We start from the raw sequence: 22,510 nt of genomic DNA, 5'->3' as shown, positions 1-22,510 counted from the left end.
ATCCCTCACCCAGGGCCAAATGCACCTAATACTTAGTGAGGGTTGGAAGAGAAAACAAATTCAGGAAGTTGAGGTCAATTCTTAAAAGTGGAACCTTCTAAGAAATTTGGTCTCAAGACCCAAAATTACCGGGGTATTTCTCATATAGCTTAAGCTGTAAAATCTAAATCTCATTAAATATTCATGAAATATGATCATTATATACAGATGGGGTTGAGTGCTAAGAAGAAGGCATAATAATATTATGCATGTGGATGTTCATTTCGTGGTACAGTATATTTCAACTTCAGACAAAACTGAGAGAGATTGATTCTAATACAGTAAAAGTCCAAAAATCCGGATGCCAGAAATCCGGACCACCCGAGAATCCAGACTTTTCGAAAACTCAAACTTTTTTTTTAGCTGGCTTTTGTGTGTACGTGCGCATGCGTGAGCGCCACAGCTGCACAGCGACAACAAGCGACCACGCGGTCGCCACTTTAAAATGAGCAATCAAACTGTGACAACGTACAGTATGTAATTTTGAGTCCTACTCTTTCCATTTACAGAGCCCATAATAATGGCGCCTAAAGTAGATAAACTTCGTTGTGTGAAGAGAAAGAAGAACACGTTGAAATTGAGTGACAAACTTTAAATAATTAAAATAAAACGTGGTGTGAGCAATACTGTTCTAATGGAAACATACAACATTGGAAAGTCTACAATTTATGATATAAAAAAGGCAAAGAAAAAAATTCTAGAATTCACAGCTTTTTCTTTAAAACTGCTTGTTTTGATAAATGAAGCATGCTATATTTGCTAATGAATAAACTATCAAAATGTATCTGTTCATCTCTTCTTTATTCCTCCTTAAATTTGAATTTTAAAAGTACTGCCTGAAAATCCGAAAATCCGGACCGACCCAATCCCCAAGCAGTCCAGATTTTTGGACTTCTACTGTACTAAGAACAACCTATAACCTATTAGTTTATTATACAGTATTATAGAGTACTGTACTGTAAATTCAAACACCTTTTGCAGAAGAATTCACTATAAAAATACTGTACTATACAATACTCCCTCACCAACCAGGGGTTTACAAACCAGCTTAAGTACTGTATCTACGAGCATATATTATATATTGTACACCATTTTATTAACTACCTTTTCCAGTTTTAAGTATCTGTGAGTTACCACAGTCACTGTGATATTTCTAGCCCAGCCCTGCAGGAATGTTTGTTGGATCAGGTCATAAGGTGGTTTATACAGTTTGTTTCAGTGTGTATATGTTCCTCTCTCTCTCTCTCTCTATTTTCCAAGGAAGTATTACTATTCCTTTATCTGTTAAATACAGGGTACTTATAAAAAAAGCTGGAATGGAAAGGACTTGTTCATGCCTATCCTGTCTATTTCCATTCATTGGGACAGGTAATGGGTGAGGTGTTCCTATTATCTTCTCTGTCTCTTTTCTTATTATTTTTTCCTCTTACTGTTTCTTCTTGTTTTTCCATTTATGGTTTATATAAGTATTTAAAATATTTATTCCAGATTTTTATAACATGTGTATATGGCTGAACTTTTTGAGAGAAACACTACAAGAAGCAATTTCCTTAAGGATGGGGAATTCTCCCAATGACATAGGAATCAAAGGAGAACATAAAGATCTCCTGTTTAAAAGGTGATGAACCAGAAATCAATTACGATGGAGATACAAATCTACGACTCACTTGTGGTTTGTAGTAAGAGAAGCTGGGTCCATGAAACTGATGCCAAACTGCATGAGCTGCTTCTTGACTGCTTCAATATGAGGGTCTAGCAGGACATCAGGTGATCCTGCATCTACTGCTACAGGCTGGTACAATGAAATTATATATTTTAGATTGGTTCCTGCATATTTAGAAAATAAAATACTGTATCAAGATTGTCTGTATTTCGTTATTAATGATTTTTTTTGGGGGGAGGGGGAGCTAAGGTTAACAATTATCTTCACCTGCTTCTTAGGAAAGAACATAATGCACACATTTTTCTTATACCGTGATATACCCATTAGCCGGAACAATTGGTGCAGAGTGCTTCTGGGAATGAGAGATTTCCGGGTAACGAGACGACTCTCTCAAAGCCGGAAAAAAATCCCACATCCCTAGAATTTTCCGGGTACCCGTAATGGAAAAGTTTTTTCGGAATTTCCAGAAAATGGACTTAATTTTCTTATTTTAAACCCGGAAAAAAAATCCCCCATCCCTGGAATTTTCCGGGTACCGGGAATTCTTCTCTTCAGAATTTTCCATAAAATCATTCCCAAAGCCGGAATTTTCCATAAAATCTTTCCCAAAGCAGTAATTTTCCATAAAATCGTTCCCAAAGCTGGAATTTTCCATAAAATCTTTCCCAAAGCAGTAATTTTCCATAAAATCTTTCCCAAAGCAGTAATTTTCCATAAAATCGTTCCCAAAGCTGGGATTTTCCATAAAATCGTTCCCAAAGCTGGAATTTTCCATAAAATCTTTCCAGAGTATTTTCAATGGAATTTTAATCTTTGCAGTAATTTTCCAATTATAAATCGTTAAATTTAAATCTTTCCCAAGCAGTATTAAATCTTCCCGCAGTAATTTTAAATCTTTCCAAAGCATAATTTCCTAAGTTAAGCTGATTTTCGTTCAAAGCAGTAATTTTCCATATAATGTCCCAAAGCTGAAATTTTCCATAATGTTCCAAAGCAGTATTTTAATCGTTCCCAAAGCAGTAATTTTCATAAAATCATTCCCAAAGCTGGAATTTTCCATAAAATCGTTCCCAAGCTGGAATTTTTCATCGGCTGGGAAATTCGAAAAAATTAAATTCGGGTAAGAGTTCGGGTTTGAGGATTCCTAATAGAGATATTTCTGTACCAGTTATACATGGTTAGGTTCAACTTAAGCCAGGGTGAACTGTGTATATTGTATCTGGCCTGTATGTACAGTACCAGAGTGGAGAAGTATATACAGGCCATACAGTGAGTTCTGCTATAGCGTGTTCTGACAACCGAAATGGGCTCGCGATTTATGAATAGAGGGCGATATTTGTAAAATCTGACGCTTGTTTGCTGTAACGTTTTGCTTACTCTTCTCCAATTTTGTGGTATTAACTGTGAATATGGTAAAGAAAGAATATCTCCAAAGCGTTCTGGTGATGCATTCCGTGATGATAGTAAAAAGAAAAGCTATAACACTTGAAGAGAAGCTCGATGTTATCAACCTCAAAATCACCCTTCTCCCCATCAAGTTATATTCATATTTTCTCAAGGTAAAGTGTTACATTTACTGTATGATTTCATTATTAGATATGAATGTAACATTTATTTAGTCTGTGCTATCCTTTGTGTTAGGCTAACTACTAAAATTTTTTCAATTTTGAGTAATCTGCACCTAACCCTATTTTCTCCATAAGCCCTGTTATTTCTTTAGCGCAATTTCTATAACACGATGTTTTACAAGAACACAACTATCGCGTTATAGCAGAACTGACTGTATGTTTTCTATTTATGTGTCAGTTTGGTCCTCCTACAGTTACAACACCGTCGTCACTGAAGCATTGATAATTTGTACTCTCTGGATAATTTGAGTGGGGTAGAGCCGGATGCCAAATGGGGTTTGATTGTAATAGGTGCAATGCGAAATAGAATATATAAGGAGAGACAATCACATCAAAGTAGACAAAGCTCGATATGTACTGTACAGTAATTGTTGAGACATTATATATGGGTGTGCTGAACTCTGGATGTAATAGTAAGGAGCAATTTAGAAATAACAGATATGAAGAGCTTGGAAACAATATACAATACAGTGTATATGTAGAGGATATAAAGAATAAGAGATGAAGGACTGGAGAAGATATGAAAATTATGGAAGTGTTACGGTAGGCAGTGGCTAAAAAGTATGCATAATTCAAAGGTGGGAGTGAGAGGGAAGACCAAGAAGAAGTGCGGAATGACTTGAAGTGTGGGGCATGACATTCAGAAGCAGCAATATGTACAAATTAGTGGAGAGCATAGTGTTGAATTATATTTTGGGAAGCATATGCTGCTGATGGATGTTAGGTTATGTTGAGTGATGGTGTAAATTGGGATCTTGTGAAAGGCTAGTAATGTGACCTAAAGGAACCAGATAATCACAACAGTGAGAATAAAGGGTAACAACGAATGAAGGGAGAAATTATGAGTACAGTAGCATTAGTACAGTATATATTATATTTTCCCTTGAATCTGGACACAGCATTACACAGTAGTGGGGAAGGGATTAAAAACATTTTTAAAGTAACTTTTATATTGGATACCATAAATTACAATTTGTGGAAACAAAATCTATAACATACTTTAAGAAGATCCAGGTGCTGTACCAGAAGCTTCCCTGATATATTCATCCGGTAACCCTAGTACAGTATATTATAGTGTCATAACTCCCCAAATTAAGAAAGGGAAAGGACAAAGGATTTTGAAAACCCAACTGAGACAACAGGGTTGCAGTGTTCATTTGACATCCTTCAGACCCACCTTGTATATACTTTATGTAGTGACTGTACAACTGGAAGCTCAACACAAAATGTAGATACAACAATGAAGAATTTCTTGAAGTAAGTGAAAGCAGACAAAAATGAGGCAAGATAAGTGAAATATGATAAATGAAGAACATAAACTTGTTGGAGAAGCTACACTGTGTATAAAACTTACTTGACTGGTCTGATCATTATCATTAATTTCATTCTGTTGCACTTGTCTGCAGCCTTTGCATTCTGAAGAATTTGATTGATATTTGTCTGTAAAATTAAACAAGATAGGGAATGAGTACCAAATAAACTATAAACATACATTAATATATTTATGATTAAAATAATTCAGAGGATTCTAAAACTACACAATCATATTGAGGCTTAGCTCTTTTCACATTCCTATTTGTAATTGTACTGTATAGGTATTAACAAGCTGTTAATGATTTATACTATATGTGAAAAGAAAATTTATGCAAAACACTCTGGCAAATGTTTCAAGTGCTGGCAGTGGACCTTCAATACAGTACTTGTAAGCAGAGAAAGTCCGAGATTAAAGTATTTCCTGTAGAGAATGGCAATGTTAAAAGGTCAGTTAGCACTGAAAGGATTAAAATGAAAATTTTAAATATTACGTATCAATTAAAATTTATCTACGTAACAAGTAAAGGGTAGAAAAGCAGAGTTACCATACTATCAAGAGATAAGGGCTAACACAAATATAAAGTTATCAGGGGATCTTAAATTTTGTCTTAGATAAAAGTCTTACCTCATGCTTAGTACTGTCAAGATAATACTATTTTCATAATTCAAACAATAATATCTTACCATAACATTATTAGAAAGGACACCAGGTGTGAGGAGATAGGCTGGGACTGGTTTGTCCAAACATTGTTCTGCTGTGCACTAGGACTCTCTCCCATGGTGAGTGGGTCTCTATATTCAACACTTTCTTTGTCATCATTTCTGCAACAACAAGAAAATACTGTATTTATAAATTTAGTAAAATATAATTCTTAAACTCTGTGATCCATAACAATAAAACAGTGGTCAGTTAATCGGTAAATAATTATTTACAGTTAATCTCTGGCAACTGTCAGCTGACTGATGGAGTCATGGGTAACCTGGCAGATGATGATTTAGTCTTTCATCTTTAAAGGCATTTTATTTGTATTTTTTGAATCTCTGGCCCGACTCCATTTTCTCCATTGTAATTTATAAACTGATATATCGCTAAAGTGATAGTTTGCTGTAATTCTTGGTCCCAATCTTGCAAAATACCAAGGGTCTACTGTACATGGATTATACAAATTGTAAACATAAAATATTTACAATTACAGGTCCACAGAATTTTTTCTTTTACTTTCTACTGGTCTGTGAACTGAAAAGTTTGGGATCCACTACTAGTAAATGATGGTTGTGCAATATCTCCTGCTCCTGAAAGCAAGGTGGGTCTCAACCGTGGCCCCTCCTACCAGCGGCATGGCTATATCCAGAGTTTAAAGCCAGAGAACTGAAACATGTAAGAAGGTGCAGGTGGCCTCGAATAGTCATGCACTATCTCCTGTCCCACCTTAGGGGATGGGTCTGACCACAGCCTCCCACCAGAGAGGTTTTGAAGTTATGTCCAGGATTTTGCTTCATTGATAACCTGGGCAAAGCTGGATACCTCAGCAGCTATTTACTACAATGAAAACACCTCAGAGAACCCGATAAAAGAGGTTGCAAGGGACTGTGCAGCTACAACTTGACTCTCCTGCAACTCAAATCTCCTACAACCTAGAGCAAACAGCAAAGCTTTGATCCCAACCACCCACCTGATCATGAACTTGTCTTTTCCTCCCATTGTTTGTGGCTCTCATTAGGCATACAATAAATCTGATTACACTACTGTATTCATTGAACATTGTAATTTTCACAAATAAATTTTTTTTATTCATTTTTAAAACCCTCATCTTTCCCGCCAGAGTAAACAGTCTACACAAAGAACTCAACACAGGATTACTGTAAATATTTGATATTCATCCGTCAGGGGTTATGGCTGGCGCGATCCCCGTCCCACAAATGAGTAAGAGAACAGTACTATTAATTTAACCAGGGTTGGAAAAAACCGCTGTTCTGCTATTTAAAAAAAAAATCATTGTTAATAAAAAGTTTTGGGGTTTTAATGCAATTTGTTGTTTTAAAAAAATGTTAAGTATGTACTTTTAACCCTTTAATATACTATTAATCATAAACATTACATTCAGGATGATTTAGCAATCATTTATACTCTTTTCCATCTCAAAAATCATTGTGAAAAGGCCATTTAAGCTGATTCTGTTAGGACAAAATAGCCACCCACAAGAACACATCCAGCCACTGACCACAGTAAGCACTGGAAAGTGTAGTTGTAGTGAAGATATCTCACATGACACTTGACAACCCATAAACTATAATGTAAGGGTTAAATAACATCTCTACAAACATATGAAGAATATCCATAACTGACAACAGCGATGTAAAGTATTTGCACACACACACGCTTACACTTATGGATAAACAGTGCAATATACAGTACTGTACAATTAAAAGTACTTACCTGAGGCAGCCACTACTTTCTTCTGGGTCACTGTCATCATGATACTGCAGCACACTGACAGGAATTGATGAATGTGATCTTGCATCCTCTTCTAGCCTCGGGTATACCACCTTGTTCAGTTATTGATTTATCTTCTTGATCTGAGGATTCAGATATGTTCTGAGTGAGGCTGACTTTCTTCTATCAAAGCCTTTTTCTGTCTACTTTGGTAATTATTTGGAATGACACTACCCTTGGGGCTATCTCTATTTACAGGTTTTGATTGAATTTCTTGACTAAATCTGTCATAGCTTGGATCCAGCGATCAAGAACTTCACATATTACTCTCTCTAATAGATGCAAGTAAATCTGACCAGGATAAATCTGTGTTCACTCCTGTAGATCGTGTTTCTGGTTTGTCAGTCACCAAAGTTTGCGTGGAAATTCTCTATACCTATCTTGGTTTACAGTAGATCCTGTTGGATACAATACTTTATCACCAGTTGCCTCACTAGTCCTTACACCTCTGACTGATTCATTCTCTTGTTGCTTTTCCAGAGTTGTGTCTACTTTTGTCAGCTTCAGTATTTGTTTATTTTGATCTTCAATTAAATGATAAACTACTGGGTCTGTTGCAGTGTGTATTCCACCATTTACAGCAAGAGGAGAGTAGCTGAGAGGCTCTGGATAAGGCCATCCTGGATTAACTGTAATATTGGCCTTTATGTTGGTGAGCATAATTAGGCTGAGAGACTTGTAAGGAGGGGCTGTGAGGCTTGTAATGGGAGGGAGGTTGAGAGAGGCTTGTAAGGGGAGGAGGTTGAGAGGAGGCTTTAAGGGGAGGAGGGCTGTGAGGCATGTAAGGGAGGGAGGTTGTGGGGCTTGTAAAGGGAGGGGGGAGGTTGTGAGGCTTGTAATGGGAGGGAGGTTGAGAGGCTTGTGGGGAGGAGGCTGTGAGGCATGTAAGGAGGAGGGTTGTGAGGCTTGTAAGGAGGGAGGACTGTGAGGTTTGTAAGGAAAGTGAAGTGGGGCAGTTGAAATAATCCTATTCACACAGACAATCTTATCTTGAGCAAATCTAGACCATTTGTGGGATACCTTGGTTGCTGAAGAGCTGGGGCTAATGGACTAATGGTTTCTTTATTCTGCTTCTGAGACAAGTTTGAGTTTCTAAAATATAAGTCAGTTTTTCTGGGAGTGCTTGATTCAGTTCCCACAGAAGGGTGTGATGCAGTATGATGGTACAACCCTGTTTAATAAAGAGGAGTTCGGTCCATCATTGACATTAGTGCTAACAACACTTTGCATTGATCTTGCATGTGGGGATATCAAACTTTCTACTACTTGTGGGGTGTGACTTTTGTGCAAAAGAAATGACATTACCTGTCAGAGAAGATTCCCTTTCATTTAAGCCATGATACTTGCCATCTGATGACGTTTTTAACGGTCATTTGTGAGCAGGACTATAGATTTGGGGATCATAAGGCCTCTGCTTCATAGAAGCAGTAACAGATGGACTAATGGAAGGTGAAGTAGTAACATACTGTGGCTGGTTTACCTGTGAATCTTGAAGCCTCCTTTCATATGATAATGCTTTACTAACCATATCATATGTTCCTTTATTCTGTCGTTTTTAAGAGGGGCTCAAACTGAACATTTCTACCCAGTGCATTTCTTGTGGAAGAATTAGAATTGCAGTTTTTCTTAAAATGTTTGCTACTTCTTTGTGTGTCTCCATTTTGATTAATGAGTTGCCCACTTTCTTGCTGTGCATGGTTTCTAGGGGCGGTTTTCCTTCATGCAGGATGTTGGTCTTTGGTCCTTTCCATATGAGACTGTCATCACTATCAAACATCAATGACACCTCTGGTACCACAGGCTTAGGAGTACTCAGCTGCAAAGAAAAATATGATTGTTTATCTTACACACAATAGCTCTGAGGGGTTTGGATTAAAATTAAAAAATTCAAATAGTAAGGCCTAGATAAATGGCCACAATTTTTGCAGATTAAAAATAATAACAGAAATACTAAATGCAGTAGCTACAGTAATAATTTTGTACCTGTACTGTGCATAAGAAAACTGGATGGGACTTGAAACAAACTGTACAAATGAAATGATAAGCAAACATTTAAAATAAATATCCCTCAACCCCTGATGAGTTATTGAAAGTGTATGTTGGTCCCACAGGCATGACTACTCGTTAGGGACAATGTGGATACAACGTGCTATATACTAAACCTTAGGTACACAATGAAGCAGCATGGACCTCCTTCACTTCCCAAGTTATAACCTAAGGTACCCATTTACAACCAGGTGAACTGGGGGCGCCAGAATCAAACCACCAACCCCGGAACAAAGGCAAATGAGTTATTGCATCATCCTAAAATCCTGCTGCTTTGTTTACATTGTGCGAACACTGCCTCAGTTAGCTAATGTTGCACTCCACTCTCAAATGTTGCCAGCCTACACCTCCAAACTTTTGTTAACTTTCAAAATTACACACATTCTCACATGTCTCTACACAATTACATAACATAATTAGCCTATGAAATTTAAGAATAGAGACTAATTTTGAAATAATCGTGAAATATTATATTGCAAATTATAGATGAACTGATTTAAGTCTAAACACAATATACACTATTGTAATTAGTTCAATTCCAGAGGCAAAAATAAATATAAACTGTTCCAAAACTGCTTTACTAAACACTAAATATCACATACATAAAAATACTGTATTTTGGGGATCAGAGGAAATTGCGTTCAGCTTGCAAATTTAAGATTTAAATTACAGTAGTCTATTTCACTGTTCTGTATATAATAACCAGAAAATATGACAGTGAAAATCAATTTATTCTTCTGACATGAAATACTTAATTAGTATTCTCGGTGATGGTTTCTATATAATCTAATGGTTACCTGCAAGATGGAAGTTTTGGTGGTGGGGCCAATCTTGAGTTGCATCATCATCCATGGTGATTCTTTATACTGTACTGCTGTTCTCTTACGTCTCTTATACAAAAATAGTTCAACATTAATCTTAAAATTTCTATTCAAGAAAATCATGTGGGTTAGACTATGAAGAACTAGAGTCTCCTCCCCACTAGACTGGCATTTCACACATTAACACAAATATAATGGAAAGTTCCTAATGATAAAACACACAGTAATAATCTATTCTACAGTTGCCACTTACTACATTACCAAAATTTGTTTTCTTTGGAAATTTCTTAATCTTTTGTTTTCATACATAAACTGCAAATCTAGTAGCACAACAGAAAAAATTATTATGAATTACTTATAAAGTGGTTTCCGGTAGTTTGATTTATCTCATTTGGTGAATTAATATACTATCTCTACTAACCCTTTCAGTACTGGATGTCACTTTTAATATTTTATCATTACCAGACAATTTTATTTAACACAGAGACCCCTAGTATCCAAGGGTTAAAACATTACAGTTCTATGTACAATAATCGCTAGTGGTCCATTATGAAGCTTTCATGCTTGGGCCAGTGTCACTTTGGAAACAGACAAGGGAGAAGTTACTGGTCTTCTTGCCATTTTTTATGCATTTTTTCAGTAAATTACCAGTTATGGCAATAGCTGACAGGCTGTTTTCAGCTACTTTGCGGTGCCTAACATTAACCAACCATTAAATTTTTGTACATAAATATCATCACAGTCTTTTTCATTGCATAATAAAATAAATACTATTATACTATATCATTAATTCTATTACATAAAAGGTTATTATTTGGTTTAGCACATCTTCAAATCATAAAAGCATTTGAATTTTAGCACCTCATATATACATTCCTCACTTGAAGCCTTTGAAACGTGTTTCTTTCAGAAAAATCACACAAGTGAATACTTAAATTAGATCAATAAATCTCCAGCCGCCATTTCTTGTCCCACATGAGCTGTCTGGAGCTGTGAGGTATGTACTGCATGCCTCCGCTCCTTCCGACTAGGGTTAGGTGAGGTTAAGTTAGGCGGAGTTACGTTAGGTTAATTTAGTGAAAGTTAGCGGTCTAGATGTTTGGTTTCTGAAATACTTTGATGTATTTTGTTCAGACCTCGCCTCTTGTTTTGATAGAAAATTGTGTTTTGATCAAGGATGACTTGCATCTATTTAAAAAACACGCATTTCATGGAAATGAGGGTCAGATCTGAACAAAATACATCAGAAATCAAACAACTCATGAAAAAATCGAGGTGTGCTAAAAATAATTACCACATAAAAAGATGGACTGGAAAATAGCCCCAAACAGCCTGTCTGGCTGGTTTGCTGTGACATTTAGCCTAAACATACAGTTTATGCTTTAAAACCAACACTGGTACAGTACTGTATGTCATTTAGGCTCATTTGGCATGTGTTTGTGGAATATTTATTAGCTGAAGATGGGTACTGTACTACAAATTCACCGTCCTAGTTATGGGATCATAAGCCAGTGTTTGTGGATTAATAGCCCTCACTCTCGTCAGTATTATCTACATATCTATGTATCGACCAAACCCTTGGCGGTCACTAATTACCCAAATGTAGCAAAAATGTAGCACTAATGAAGTCAAATAATGGTCCTACATGAATAAATCGGACTGCTAATCACTTCTCGACTAGTATTTGGTGTCACAAAGTCACAAAAATTGGAAAACTTTTAATCTGAGTTAATAGATCGCGTGCATGTGCAGGGAGGCGAGTAATTACAAATGTAGCACTTAATGAAGTCAAATGATTTAAGCATAAATCGGGCTGTGAATCACTTCTCGATTATTATTTGGTGTCATAAGTCACAAAAATTGGTAAACTAATTTAATCTGAGTTGTTAGGTTAGATTGCACTTTATCTATTAACTCAAATTCTTTACAATTTTGTGACTTAGCTGACTAAATACTAGTCGAATTAGGTAGGTTAGTACATGCAGCGATCTATTAACTCAGATTAAAGTAAGTTTTCCAATTTTTGTGACTTTGTGACAAATACCAGTCGAAAGTGATTAGCAGTCCGATTTATTCATAGGACCATTATTTGACTTCAGTTGTTGGATTGGTAATTAGTCGGACCCTTGAGGTGTTGTTATTTTTGACATCTGATATGAATATTTCAATTTGACAAAGCATTTCACTAAGGGAGTGACAGTCGTGGTTATTAGATCAATTTGAATGGTATGTACTGTTTACTACAGATCACGGTGTGTCTAGCAGTACTGTCTGTATTGCAATCTTTCACACAGGAGGGCTGTAGTTCTATGGAACAGCCTACCAGCTTCAAAGCTGCCCAAGACAAAACTATCAGAATACTGTAATCGACAGATAAGCCACTGGCAGTCCCATAGAAACAATAAAGTAGCAGTTTTCTTCTACCTGTATGTTACTATACCTTGTAGGAGAATGTTATTCTGTCTATGGATTCAGTTTAAATTAAAGCTTCTATATCACAGTACTGCATAAGTATTGTAGCCTTGTAAGACAACAGTCCACTTCACTTCACCCACCATTGAACTTGGTGGTTTAAACTTGTCAACAATGCGTTCGGTTGTGTTCACGAGATGAGCTTGGCCATATATGTTTATTTTGGGGGAAGGGGCAGAAAATATTGCTGTTACACTATTACGTATCTTACTTTAACTTATAAAAATTATATTTCAATTAATATATCCGTAAATTGTCATTTACATGGTTACATTGAAAGTTATATGTAGAGACAACCAATAGTTGGAACAAACACTGTCATGTCTGGGGTCCGGGTTTAACACAACACACCTTGGTAACACAGCTATTGAAACACTATTGAGCCAGACAAATACAGATACAGTACACATACAGAGTGGACAATAAGAACATGGCTGAGCCAAGTGTAGGCACTGAACCCTCTTAGTAACACCAGTTATATGTTGTATTGTACATTAATACTTGTAACATGATGTTGATATCAGAATATTACCGCGGTTTATTTATTTATTTATTTACACATAAAAGGGTCGCAAAGAGCACATGGTATCTTGCCAATTACAGAACTCGAACACTTGACATAACAATAGGAGATACGCGCGTTACCACTGTAGTGAGGTTGTGGGGTACGGTTGTTTGAGTTCACACTCGGATGGAATGGAGAAAGAAACTCACAATGTGCTCTGTATACATCTTGTATTGGATGTACAATGCAGCGGTGCTGGGAAGTGGCAGCGTGGTTACAAACGTGATGTGAGAGAGCTGGTTGGTGAGGATGCTCAGAGGACCACCTTGTGGGTCGCCATGCTCGCCGGCAGGAGCGAGGGCCGCCAGGCAGGAGGAGGAGGAGGTGTTGCTGGCTGGTTGGTGTGGAGTAGAAGTAGGTCACCACGAGGTCAGGTCTTATATAGCGGAGGTAGGCGTGGCTTAATAGTTGACCTCCGTGATGTAAGGCGGCGCTGGTTGACCTAGACCACGAGTCATACACTGGGGAATTCGCGGGTCGGCTACTCAGCGACAAACGGCGTTTGTAGGAAGGATCCACTACAAGGCCTTCGACTCCTGGGCCGGTGATATGGGGTCGGATCGTTCAGGTGTGTGAACGTCCTTATTATAAGACCCACTAGCAGTTGCTTAATTTACCTTTTTCTTACTATGGTCCAAGATATTCAGTTCGTTGTCAATATACTCACCAGGTCCTTTTCACATTTTTACGATTTCAGAGGTCAAAGGTCACCACATTGTAGTTGTAGTATATAAATGATCTGGAACTCTACAGAAATATGCTTTGTAACAGGCATCGGACATCATCGTAGATCTTTTCTTTTCTTTCTTTTTTATTTTGAGTTGGACTCTTTTACTGAGCTCAGAGTTCAATAAAAATGGAAAATTTGGGGCTCTTAAGACATTATTGCCCATCCGTCAACCATCTTACTCGTGAGTTCACCGAAAATGCTCAAATTTAGGTTTGTGTACTATTGGACCTAATCAAGACTTTTTTTTATCCTCTTCACCACTGGTCGGCTCGTTAGCCGCTTGGGCGATCGGTCACTACTTACTTTCCTGTGGGAGTGGATGAAAGAGATAACTGCATTCTCTTGCAATTTTGGCTTCCCTCGTTAACATTTAAGATGACTTTGACTAACACCTTTGTTTAGTTCATTATCTTGTAAATACTGTAATTATGAATGTGCAAATTAATTCTTTAAGTTTTTCTGGGCTTACGGTATATTTTGATACAAAAGCAAAAGTACAGTAAGCGCGATACTTTACATACAACTATTTGGGTTCCATTCAATTGAGAAATTAGATTACTATTTTTTATTGCCGATTACAGGTAAATGATACATTGGTTGTATATTAATGAACAAAGCATTCTTTGGTTCATGCTACAGAGTGATTGATTAATACAAACTATACTAAACAAAAGGTGGTCATTTAACAACCAATAAATGCAGGGTGGACCGTGAATCTGAAATAAGCACCACCTATCTTAGCGCAGTCATCTACTGTACCTGATGCAAAGGTACTAAAAATGCCATTTCTGTAAAAGTACTGTCACTGAGAGAAAAGGTTAATAGTCAAATTAAAAAGTAACCTCAAATTAAATTTACGTAATAAGAATATGAGTTAGCAATAAAATCACCATTTATTTACTTAGATTAGATTGCAAAATAATTTTAGATTAAAACTTTAAGTCATTGAAAGTACTTAGTCCACACAGCACCATAACTCACCCCAACACACCTATAACCACAGTTTACACAACTGTACATTCACTGACAAAGTCTCACAAAATATTTAAAATCATACCGTAGGAAAATAAGCTATACCTTGGACAAACGACGCCGAAACTAATGGGCAATTTTTCATCAACGTATGCATGAGTCAGGCGCCCAGTGGTCATCATAATTCTATCCTAACTCAAGCTGTACTAACGCTGGTATGATAACAGTTCTACATGAACTCCCAATACTACATGAACAACCAATACAATATTTCTAGACTGAATGGCTAGGACAAAATATCGGTCCTATAATGTCTCCTGAAGGTCACAGCTACACCCATGCAATTACGACTGTCGGTATAATCTATTTTATTTTCGGTCTGAAGGATATAAAACTTAACTTTATCATTATTAAACATAAAAACTTCCATGTGTTGGCTTTAATACCAAGAAAAAGTTAAGGTGGCGTCACACTGGCATTCTTTCGTCAACTTTTGTCTACTAGAGCTTGTCCTGTCGCCCTGCTGAGATATCCTGCTGGTTATCAGTCAGACTTTCTCTCACTGGTAAGGATATTAGGTGGGAGAAGCAGAAAGTGGTTCTCCTGAGAGATGAGAAGCAAAAGTAGTCGGTCAAATAAAATGGAGCCTTACAATAAGGTCCTGTAATTTAAAGACATCTCTAGACAACTCGGGCAGCAATCAGAGATACTTCTTCAAAGTGTGGCATTGGGGTTGATAATGAGAGCAGCCTGGGTGTTGGCAAGGACAGTCTCAGGTAGTGGTCCGTCGTGGTGCAACTCCGCCCAAGCTTCCCTTCCTTCACACTCTCCCCCACAACCTGGGAAAAAAAACAGTCCCTTTTTATAATGCAGCCCAAGACACTCCTACTGCAAAAATACACTTGTTGCAACTAAACCAAACCACTCCATTGATGATTATCCTCAAGACAAATATATATATATAATTTCCACTTATTATTATATATACTGTAAATCAGTATTGCGTTGATATTTTTATAAGGAAAAGGAGAAGGGTTGGTTACTTTATGCAGGACGATGCCGACAGCATAGTTGATTGGTTCACCCACACGGTTACGGCCAGCCCCAAGCGCCAGGCTCACCTTGGCCAGGGCCATGGCGTCCATGTCACCAACATTCCTGCAACACGTTCATTAATCAATTACATAACACCGTACAAACACAATAAAGGTGCGGCGGCCGAGAACCGAAAGCACTAGCCTCCTGTCCTAAGGTGGTCGGTTCAATCCTGGGAACCACCTCTGCTGTGTCCACTCTCTAACAGTCTTGGATATGGGATTTGCTTTCATTTACATACCCACACACACGCGAGGACTTCCTGATAATAAAACCTTCTCTCTATTACTAAACTGACTTATGATAATAGTCAGACTTAACTTAGTTGCTTAGAGCACCCTTGTTGGATCATAAACCTAAAAAAATAATAATTTGTTAAAGTAGCTGAAAATAAACTGAACTATAGCCCGATCAACTTAGTTTGAGTCACTCAGTCATGAAGCCTCAGGGTGCACAACCACAAAGCTTTAAGTGGTAAAGTGCTCCTTTCTTCAAAATGTGTTGTATGTTTAAGGTTTATGTTGAAAACTGGAGCACAGTAAATGAATATATATATATTTGCCAAACAGTAAGAGAAATGTGTAATTTTTTTGCAAATGTTAGTTTTAAAGGTGAAGTCATAACTAGAAACACCAACCAGCACTGGCAGAACAATAGACGCAGTTTAAAACATAATACCACCTTAAATTAATTAATTCAATAATTCTAAGGTGACAAGATGACATAGTGAAGCATACCTGAGGTGGAGGCCGGGACGAGGGTAGTGTGGGCGGCGCACGGCAGGTGGTGGTAGTCCCTTTTGTCTCCACACAATGATTTCGCCACCTCCTCACTCACTCCCTGCACCACACACAATGAAGATAAAGTAACATAACTGGGTGAATGAATGAATGAACTAATTCAACATGACATGCAATGGCCATTGAGCAAATAAACTATACTGAACAGGCATAACGAAAGATTGCATAAGTATAGGCTACGAAAGTAATATAAGTTTGACAAGCATCTTATTACAGTAATAATATTAATATATAACTTTTGCAACAACTGCTGATACGGGCGTGTTGAACAATGGGTCCACCACCACCGTGTGTGTCAGACCCGCACACAAATGCCACAATGTCTAGCGTAATGTCACATCAATTGCTTTACGAAAAACAACGTGCCTTCGTTGGAAGCAGTAACCACAAAAGACAATTTATATATGTACTTATGGTAATCCATAAATTAATTCAGGCCAGGAAGACGTTAAGTATGAACGTACGGTCAGGGTACGGCTAAGTGATAATATTCACTCAATAAAGGCAATAATGTACTGTACACAGTAGGTCACCCACGGAGATCTTACATATATAAATACAGTTATAATACAGTACCTGCTTTGGAGCATCTTACAAAAAGTTGCCCTGGCGGAGCCGTCAGCGAGACCCGGTTCATTGTGACGCGGCCATCCTCCACGGACGTCACTACTCCGGAGCTCACCAGCAGCTCCGCTCCCTGCCGGCAAGGCAAGCCACAGAATAAACAGAAAATCTTGTTGGAAAATATTTCAATTTCGACCAAGCTTTTCAAATTCCCGGGTATACCCTAAGCCAATACTAGTTCCTCCCTCTTTCTCTCACACACACACCAGCTCAAGCTCCAATGCAGACAAATACTTAATACTACATCAAATTTATAACCAGAGACTATACACGTAACACACAACCTTACGTACTTTCAATACATGCACTCAAAACTTGTACGCTCTCACGAGGCTACGTATTTCCACATACTGCATTGTATACCTTAACTACTTTCTCTCAATCAACAAACAATTACCTTCGGGTTCTAAACTTCTAATGACTCTTGTTACCGAATAAAACATCAAACTTCTACTTATTTACCTTCTGTCTGATATAATCTCTAACATTCATTACACCCATTTTTATTTCCTCCCAACTTTACAATCTGCTAAAAGGGTGAGTGATACAACATGCACTTACCTAAATGTGTTACTAACTCTTGGAGGCTTCGAGGCTGGCCTCGCATACAATCCAGACCTCCTGACCTCGAAGAGTTGCCTATTGTCTTGCCGAGGAGAATATCCATTTTGGAAATGATGGCACTGGCTTTCATGCCCAAACCCTTGGCCCGCCGTCACCAGCTCGTGTCCCAGCTTCTTTGCCTCTTCTTTCGTCGTCATAAAGGCACCTCGACCATATTTCACGTCGATTACCAACGATCACCGACTCCGCCGCCTTCTTGTACGATAGATGCTGTTCCACCACAAATATTTGTTAAATAATTTTCATTTAATATTGAGCAGCGCAAATCTTTCCAACTTACTAAACAGGACGATGGAATACGAGAACAGCCTATAGTACTTTATTATTACATCACAGATCGAAAAAATCTGAGGAATTTTAACGTCTGAAGTTTTCAAATCATGGGACAAAGTTCTCCCGATAAAGTTATCACGATAAAGATGACAACCAGAAGTTTGTAATCAATCACACTTACATATTAATCTTTAAACAAACTGAAGATAATGAATGGCAAATTAAATATTTATACAAATGAACTGAAAGTTGAAAATATAAGAGCGGACAAGAGCGTGTTGAGGGTAATGAAAAACTGTATGATCGTACACACAATGAGCGGGAAAGGCCGTGATCGTGGAGGTGACGTCCCTGACGGCGTACATGCGCGGTCGGCAGGCACAATGTTTGAGGTCTGACCAGTGATGCAGCACAGCCTCACTCCAGTGCCATGTATCTCCTCCTCACTTAGATTCACCCGAAACCTGATGGTAGAGAAGAGGCTCAAGGCTGATATGAGACCCCGAGAAACAAAACTGGATTCTAAAGGAACTTATATCCGTGGGAAAATATGAAAGGTTAGATAGAAGAGAAAGAGGAAGAGGGGTATTAAACTGGGGTTTACTAAAATATTCTTAAATCTTAATTGAAAGAAGCTAAGATGAAAAAAATTAATGATACGCTAAAGATACCGCCCTGTTCGACATTTTGAAGACTAGTTACAACTCAAATGATTTAGAGTAAGTCTTAAAGTTCTTTGACTGTTACCTTTACCGTATCAGTCGTAGATTCTCTCCGTCCTAACTATATTGGTCTTATCCAGATATAAATAATGCCTTCACACACATGGTGTGAGAACCGGTGCGATTCTATCGAAGACCAGTGTTGATTTTGAAAGATGTGCTCTCCTCTCTGAGCAGTGTTGGACTTTGTTCGTCGCTAAGGAGGCACAGAAGCGAGATGTCGCAACTTAAATCAGCACGTTAAGAAGTTGGACACAACCACTCTTTGGCCTTACGGTGCAGTTACTGAACAGTATATTGGTGTGTTTATTGTTCATTCACAAGGTGCCAGTACAGCTGACAGTGAACATCAAATATATCAGGCATTTGATCACCAGTGAGCAGTTGGTTATTTTACTACAATGAGATGTTCCACATTTTCAGTACAGTATCTTATCTTGCGTAAAAAAAACATCATCTTTAAGATTGGAAAGGATCTTTATAATATCATCGTTTTAAGTTCAATGTCAGAATTCTGATGATATGCAAAATAGACCAAACTAAACATATTAAAGATATATCACTTATTACTGTTTAGCCTGATAAAATTTCTTAATACATAGTTATGGAGGAATGTCCTGTTAAGATTCTCCTTGCATCTGTTTACAAAAGTAATTATTCAAATTATTCCATTCAAACTGAAGTCTTCAATTATCATGTTTTAGTTCCTGTGACGCTGTGTTAAATCTAAAACATTTACCTGTTATTATAATGCTACACCACAGTAGTCACCTGGGATGCTTTCGAGCTTATCAAGGGTGCCACCAGTGTTGCCAGACCCTCTGCCGCTTATCATGGGCACCTTGAGTCCCAAGCTGCCAGAGCTGGGGTTAACGCAATGACACCTTATCGCCCACCCATATTTTGTGTGTCCCCCAACACCGATCCTTAGGCGACAGCACGGAACCTTCCAAGGAAAACAAACATTAACGTCATTTTACTGTACCTGGCAGTGTATTAACATAGAATACATAAAGACCATAATTATCAAAAGCAGTAATACATTATACTATCAAAATACTAGAAAATAACACTACGTTACACCCTGATTCTCACGCCCAGACATATTGGGTGACAGGTTGTTTTTAGGAATGTGTGGTTGTGGAACTAATTTATACCACAGCTTTAGCACTACACTATTCTATCTCTCACACACACACACGTACGCTCATTCTACACACAAAAAAAACAGACTCCAGATAAAGTGCTTATATCTCACTGAGTCCCATGCCGATGGTGAGAGCGACCGTCTCCCTGTCTGTCATCCCTCGCACCTTAATCGCCATGAGTAAGGCTCCTGTTAAGAAATTAATATAATAAAGTATAACCTCGATTATCCGATTTATATGGGAAGGTGGAGTCGGATATGCCAGACAGTCGGATAATCGAAGGAAAAACCACATAGTTTTATACAATAAAATAGGAAACCAAATAGTAATTAAGTATAAATACAGTCGACTCTCCTACAACAAGGTATTGGATTCTTTAAAACCTTTTGGGCTTCAATACCAGCTGTTCAGTAACGCTTTACCAGAAACATAAAATAACTACAGTAAAGTATATAGATCAACTTAACATAATGCTTCCATTTAATTCTGTACCAATCAAATGCAACTTACCGACTCCAGCTTCTACAGTGCCACTATCCATCACATTATAAAGCTCTACTAAGTCCCATATCCTGCAACGTTTATTCTGATCCACATTTCGCATCTAGTTGCTAAGTAAACTTCTATGTACAGAGCTAAACAAACGATAACCTGGAAATACGAGTACTCTGTAACAAGCCCCAACATTGTATTCTCTACCACAGGGACAGTGGTCTGATAAACACTTTTAACATCTGTACTGTAATCCTGTTTACGCTCCCGCTCATAGGATAAGTATGGGGTGCACAATAAACTAGCTCCTGTCCACTGTAAAAAAAAGGCTGAGAACTGTCAATTTATAATAGTAGCGTGAAGAACATACACCAGTGTCTTAGCCAGACCGTAGGAATGTTTATAGTTATGCAGTGTATTGAACTAATGGCCAACTATAAGTCGAGCAACGAATAATTAGCCAAAGCCCCGAGTATAGAATTAGCCAATGAAAAGTTAGCTGTTAGTAAGCTAAGTTACGCCTCGAACTTAATGGGGAATCTAGTGGAGGAGAGAGGTAGTGTTGAGAGACTGGTGGAGGAGGATGAGCTGGAGTCATTTCAACCATTGATCGCGATTCAGGGAGTGAGGGTAGCTGACTAGCAGGAAATAGGGGGTGGCCGATAGGGAGACACAACTGGGGGAAATAGATAAAAAGCATGTTAGGTTTTCAGTTAGTATAATGTATAAAATATATTACTTAACATTAGTTATTACACACATCTACCTTCAGGCTTGGTTAACTGCGTAAAAGTGTATCAGTCTATAAAGACTAGGTTATGATCCTAGGTCGTAAAACATAACTCTGGTTTCAATCTTTCGACTGTACCTACAGGCTCTGAACATTGAGTTTGTTTTGAGAACATTCCTGTTGTAGTTTGAACTGTCTCTATACCCCTATGCACACAGCTGCGTTACGTCCATGTTCTCACAATGTCCAGTGAATGACCTTGTGTGTGTGTATGTGGATGAGTGTACAGTACTTCACAGTATATGTCAAACCGACCATTAAGTAATATATATTCAAGTGGTTCGTGTTAAGGAAATGTAGGCTATACTGACACAGATCCCATTTACTGTGTAACTTGGTGACCATTCTGAAGGTAATTTAACCTGGAATTTGAGGAAACATTCGTATTGGGTGGTGGGTTGGCTCTCTGAATTGCCAGTAGGCTTTCTGAAGAATAAAAAGGAAAATAACAAAGGAAACAAAACTGTGGGTCGTGATATGAGGAGGTATCAGAGACAAAGCAATGGTTTGTAGTAGTTCATGTCTGTGTCTTAACGAGGATATATACTGTACTGTATGTGTGTCAGTCTCCACGGTAAACAGCTGGAAGAGGAATACGATATAATAAAATGTCATACCCTCTATGTCTTATTTCTTATAAAAGGAATTAGGTTAAATTGACTCTCCCTTTTAATTTTAGTATTTGACGGACGAAAGTGATTGACATACAGATATTAATTTCAAATTCTTATCAAGACGGAACTAGAGTGAGATCATTGATATTTTTTATAATATTATTTATGTCATATTACCCATCAAATACTAAATATTAAACTTATTTTTTTAAAAAAATAAATCAACAAATATAGTCCACATTATCAAGGGCGTGTTATCCAGTATGACGTTACCACACTGCGTTTCATCCGGATACTGCGGTTTCTGTACTGTAACTGATAATAAACTTGACAACAGACCAACTGCCCGAACGGCTGACAAATAAGTGAACTGATAAATTGGATGATAAAATTTAATTTTGTTATAATTTTAGCTCTGCAATTACCCCCAACTTATAATTTGTTAGGTTTCATCAACAATTTTAATACTATAAATTATTTTTCAAGAAACATGATAAATACACAAGATAAAGTGATGCGGAAAAATCAAGAACTATCTGCAGAAGTGTTCACATTATATCGCCTAACTTCTAGGTGTTGGTTGT

General features: G+C 37.7%; 1 long non-coding RNA gene across 1 annotated transcript; it reads right to left on the bottom strand.

Annotated features, from left to right (window-relative positions):
* Positions 1–14,322: 14,322 nt before the first annotated feature.
* On the bottom strand, positions 14,323–17,335 carry LOC121855408. Its single transcript, XR_006086790.1, has 4 exons — positions 17,216–17,335; positions 16,577–16,679; positions 15,788–15,902; positions 14,323–15,583 (listed from the first exon to the last, which is right to left on the bottom strand). It is a non-coding gene; the product is annotated as an uncharacterized LOC121855408 (long non-coding RNA).
* Between the last annotated feature and the right edge of the window lie 5,175 nt (positions 17,336–22,510).

This window comes from Homarus americanus, unplaced genomic scaffold, assembly GCF_018991925.1.
Source record: "Homarus americanus isolate GMGI-L3 unplaced genomic scaffold, GMGI_Hamer_2.0 scaffold45299, whole genome shotgun sequence".
Classification (NCBI taxonomy): Eukaryota; Metazoa; Arthropoda; class Malacostraca; order Decapoda; family Nephropidae; genus Homarus; species Homarus americanus.
Note: the sequence above shows the minus strand (reverse complement) of the source record. Positions and strands in the feature narration are given on the sequence as shown.